Source organism: Lygodium microphyllum, chromosome 14 (assembly GCF_053477565.2).
Source record: "Lygodium microphyllum isolate KBCC chromosome 14, Lygodium_microphyllum_v1.1.10, whole genome shotgun sequence".
Lineage (NCBI taxonomy): Eukaryota > Viridiplantae > Streptophyta > Polypodiopsida > Schizaeales > Lygodiaceae > Lygodium > Lygodium microphyllum.
In genome coordinates, this window is record NC_141148.1 from 121,814,447 (window position 1) to 121,820,147 (window position 5,701).

The window sequence follows — 5,701 nt, forward strand, 5'->3', positions numbered from 1 at the left end:
ATATGTACTGCCTCTGGCAGCTCTAGGCAACCTAGAAATCTTATGATAGCTCATTGAACTGTTTGCTGAAATCCCAACAAAACTAGAGGAGAAAACACTGCTGCCAAGAGGCGAGAACTCCAATCTCCTCTGCTCTGTACCACCGTCGTCTCGCGAAATGGCGGTATCTAATGAAAACCTGAATCCCTCACAGTGGGAAAAGGTGCATCTCTGAGAGTATCTCTGTTTCTAACATGGTTCACACACACAGTCATAAACTGTACTGCTCTCATACCATCTTTACTGCGAATCCGTGCATAAGCAGATCCATCATCCATTACCTTTGTTTCCATGTGCATCTCTGTGATGAATGGCTGTCCAAGAATTATGGGATAAGAGCATGAATCCTGCACAAAGAAATGGAAATCCTCCTCTACATCTCCAATAGAAACCCTGACACTAGGACATGCAGCATACAAATCACCTGTAGTATTGTTAGCGGCTCTCATACGCCACCCATGCTCTACATCCATAGGCCATCTGTTACTCTCATAAACTCCATGAACTATGAGATTAATCTCTGAACCATGATCCACCAAAGCAACATAAGGCACCTGTTTCTCTCCAATTTTTACCATCGTCTCTGTAGTTGCCCTAGCCCAATGACTCCACGAAAAGTGACTACGCGGTATCCAGACAGGCTCATCAGTTTCAGCATAATGCATAGGCTGAACCCTCTTCTCTACCTGCGGAAAAACAGAAGCATTCTCAACCATAACCTCATCCTCATCCTCATCCAACTCCCCAATCAAGACTCCCTGTGTATCATTAGTAGGCAATGCATGTCTTTTCCTCTTCAGGACCTCCTGAAACTGATCTTGAAACTCTCTTTTCGAGATGCCCAAAACCTCAGAAATAGTGAAAGTCACCTCACTGCCAAGTATCTTGTCATTAAAGATTTTCTTCATGTCTGTAGATGTCTCAATATCAGACATCAATCTAAACCCTAGCTGCTTTCTCTCTCTAGGCTCTTGCCTCTTTTCTCTCTTTTGAGCATCTTCCATCTGTCGTTCTGGCCCTGGTCTCAAAGACGGTCCCGAAGTAGGTGGAGTAACAAACTCACCCCCTCTAGTCTTTTTAGCTGCACTTGGATTTTCTTCATCCCTCTTATGCTTCTCCTCAACAAGTACATCTGCTCCCTGAGACTTAGCCAAGTAGGCATAAATAGAGTACCTGTCAACATGCAAATCCCAACCTGTCTCTGATCTGATGCTAGAGCCTGCACTAGTCAAAACAGTTTGCTGAATTTTTCCCTTGTTTGCAGTCTCCATAGCATAAGTCAATAGTGCTGACTGAGTCTCTGATCCCTTCTCAATCTGGACTCCATATGCAGAAGCACCACCTCTAGCTGTCACATAAGAAGTACGCACAGTCATGTCATCCACTAACTTCTTCATTCCACCTTTACCAAAGCTGGTAGTAAGCGAAGCTCCTGTTTCAGTCAACCAAATCTTACCATCTTGTCCCCAATATACCAAATTCTTCCTCCTTGCATCCTGAAAATATTCACAATCCCTGCAATGCTGATGGTCCGTACTATCACACCAAATACATCTCTGATCTCTCCTAGGTGCACTAGGAGCACTCCTAGGTGCAGTAGGAGCACTAGAAGAAATAGTAGGCGCAGTAGAAGTAAACTACTCTTTCAGTTTTCCCACCAACTCTGCTTTAATTGACTCCAGTGTCAAATCTGTTATGCCTTTGATTATGTCATCAAGAGAGGTAGGCACCGATGGAGCGGATGGTTTTGGAGCAGAAGGTGCAGGCATCGGTCGTGGAATAGGAGGATAGAAACAGTAGGCACTAGCATAGGCCAAGAAACTGGATGAGGAGGAGAAGAAATAACAGGGATAGAAGCACGCATAGGAGCAGAAGACGGTGTCGATGACATAGAACCATTCTGTAGGCGGGTCTTCCATATTCTCCTCTTGTCAAAGTCGAGACTGCATCCTGGGCATCTTGCCAATCCGTTTTAAGTCCCATAGGCTTCGTACGATCCTCAAGAAGCTCACCCGATTCTTCCTGAAGAGCGGGATCTGTAGCTTGCAAGAAAAGCTCAACTTTTTCAACATCCAATGCTCTCTGTTCAATGGCATCAAGCTGACTATACCTCTCTTCAAATTCTCGAATCAACTCTGAAGCAGCTAAACCTTTGTTTGGCATGTAGACCCACTCTCGGAATGACCACCGTGTAGCCATCCCAAAGTCCTCAAGGAAATACTCTTCTTTCAGGGCCTTCTTAAAATCTTGCCAATGCGAATTTTGAATAAAAAGATCAGTCACTTTTTCCCTCAAGGCGGGTGTGATAAGACAAAGGAAGTACTTACTCATAAGTCCAACTGAAACATATGTCTTCAAATGTCTTCAAATATGCTGAAACATTACGGCCATCAAATAGCTTCTTCTCATTCTCAACTACTTCAATAGCCTTAGTTGCGCTGTTTGCATTCTCCTATTCCAAATATAGTTGCCTTTGCTGAGACAACTGTTGTTGATGTAATTGCTGTTGCTGCTGCATATACAATTGAGTCTGCTGATTTTGAAGCTGCATATACGTGGACATATTCTGCAAAATCTGCTTTAGATCATCTGTTGAAGTACTTGACGCAGCACTCATTGATGGAGCTGAAGTAGAGGACGTAGCTGGAATTGTAGAAGAGGCTGACATAGATACTGAAGTATCTCCCATCCTGAAATTTCTGCGACACTTTCACGTCAGGTTCACCAAAGATGTCGAAGGGTTTGTGAAAGCAAAGTCGCATCTTCAGAAGACCTTGATATATGTCAAGATGGAAGATCAATCAAATGAATAATCCAATATCAGAGATTGAACTCATCATCAAACTGGTTCTAGCCTTCAACTCTGAGTCATATATTTTTAATAGCCATACAACAATTCCAGAACTCAATCAATAAATTCTGCTTAGGCTTCAGCATGTCATACAGGTAGAGTGCACCAATAACATTCTTGTAGTCCACTGAAAGTAGATTCCTCTCTTCTACAGTGAGCTCAACATCAAGTTTTCAGGGCTAATCCAAGAAGAATAGGATGAGTAGGTGGCAATATGTTGTTATGATGGGCTGTCTCTATAAACCTCCCTTCAAATGCAGAGTCTCTGTCTGGTCAATGTTTACTGATGCATTTCCTCTTACCTCTGCACTCTTTAGACATCACATCTCAACTAGTGGTTGTTTCTTTTGACATGTGAAGAAACGTCCCATCATCGATCTCAGTGGCGAGGAAAGTTTGTTCTTTGTTGTCTGCTCTTTGCTTTCGAATGGTAGGCATTGTGACATGTGAAAGTCTGATGTATACTTGATAGCAGATGACACAGGATTGTAAAAGAATCATGCACAACTCAGATAACCAGTTCTAATAGACGAAGGGTTGCCTGTTACATATCACACAACCTCCATGATTAAAGAATCTAGATAACTTCAATACTAGATTATGCCCATGTTGGGAAGGTATGTACAGATATACAGAATCTAGTATGAAGTCATGATCATCTATGATGATGCCATGTAGTATTACAAAACGACTTTAGAAAATCAGCTGTAGCCCATAGGCCCGTAACACATGGTTTACATCCTCAGAAGCCAATGCCCATAGAACGCATCAAAATAAGATTTCATCTGTGCACTACACAATAAGTTGCATTTATCTGCAGGCTGCTGCCATGAATGGTTGAGTAACTTTCAAGCAAAAAAAATGAAACCAAGAAGCCTGTATATGCGAATGGAATGCACTGTCGTATTTATGCACCTGCCTTGCTAACATGTTTTCTGGGGAAGTGAGCAATTCTTCAGCTCAAGTACATTTTTACTAAGACGTATAGATATGAGAGGCAATTCCAGGACACCCTCAGTTGAGATATTTTCCGAAACTCTGGCTCCTGTCCTAATCTCCATTGTCCGTTTTTCGTTTCTTCTTTAATCCTCTGTTCTTTCCACAATTAAAAAGCTTTTTCTGAGTCTATTACAAAAGATGTTCCCACCAGTATTTTCCGAAGACTCTTGCCAGAACTGGAAGGTGAAGGCGAAGGGGTGAGTTCAGGTGCAACTCCACAGTTTCTGTCCCCTGCTGGTTTACAGAGAAACGGATTTCCAGAAACATTGATAGTGACAATACTTCAGAAAGTTGGCAACTCCCCACTGAGATGAAAAGAAATAGCCTTCATAGACACGGTTGCAGACGAGGAAAAAAACAGGTTGTATGACCACAACACAAAAGGAAATACATGAGTGCCAGCCAACACCTTCACTAGTATATAATCGCCTCCTGTGATGAGTAGCAAAAAAGAAGAGCTCGTCAAATAGCACAGAACTCCAGAGTTGCAAACCTCACAGATTTTGCTATGCTTCTCCCAATTGACTGTTGATGGTTTAGATATGCCACTCCAATGATAATCCAAGCCAAAGCTAACCATGCATAACATAACGAAATGGAAATTGATATGCCAACGTAAGACTCCTCTATAGTTGTCGAGGTAGCCAAAAGAATTCCCCCTTTTGCTAGCATGGTGAAGGCCTTTTCCCTGTTTCCGTTTCCTGCTCTCGTAAAAGCTCCTCCTTTTCAGAACCGTATCGAGATGGATTGATGCAACCAATCGCCAGCCTATATCAAGCCCAGCCTATTTCTAGCCTCAGCCTATATTGCGTTCTTGCTTTTTCTCCCCCTTAAACTTGAAAATCCATAGCTACATTTTTCATCTTCACTTTACCAGCCCTGAAAATAACTATTCTTGAATCACCCACATTGGCAACAAGGAGACGGTCACCCACCAAAACAACAATTTGATGCCGTTGAGCCAGCCTCTCTACGCTGACTATTTTCAACTTTCAAATACTCTGAGTCTGTTTGCTGATATGTTTCAACTATTGCACTTCTTGTATCAAGAAAAAACTTAGGATGTTTAATCAGATTTTCGAAAAGGTTCTTTTGCACATAATCTGCAGCATAAGAACTTCCATGACCATCAAATACACCAAACAAGCCAACAATGTGCCCATCAACTTGAGCAAATCGGGCCTCATAGAAATCCTCCATAAAGGCTCTTCTCCATGAATTTGTAACACCTCAAGTGCATTCTTGCACTTGAATCCATCGCTCTTGGCTGGCCAGTTTACATGCTAGCATTTCTCTCGACCAAGTCGGCGAGCAAGCTCTTCTGCAACCACTTGCCCCTCTTCATCTTCTCAAAGAAGTCTTGAGATTCCCACAGATACTCATACTTATCACCCTGATTCTCCATTGAGCATAATGCAAAACTCCTATGAACTGTTGATCAAAACCTCCTCGTCTAGGTTGGCTGACCACTTGGAAAGGCATGCCAATTAGAGCACTATTGATAAGTTCCTCCTGTTCCAAACCCTCTTCACTATACTCCCTACGCAGAACAAAAGTATAATCACAACAACTAAATATGTACAAAATATCAAATCCCACACACAACTTTTGGGTGGTTTTCACACCTCGAATGCGCAGCAATACGACATCCACCCCCTCTAATCTTGCGCATCCTCCGGATGGGCCAACTACCCATGATCGTTATCATCAAGATCCACAAACAGATCAATCTCTTCATTATGCATTTCTGGTATATCAAAAAGATTATCCATCATATCATCTATCGCTTCCATTGGAGTTTCTTCTCGTTGC

The 5,701-nt window shown here is 42.4% G+C and overlaps 1 pseudogene; it reads right to left on the reverse strand.

Annotated features, from left to right (window-relative positions):
* Positions 1 to 3,995: 3,995 nt before the first annotated feature.
* LOC148026055 (putative protein phosphatase 2C 59 pseudogene) lies at positions 3,996 to 5,089 on the reverse strand (annotated as a pseudogene).
* Positions 5,090 to 5,701: the final 612 nt, after the last annotated feature.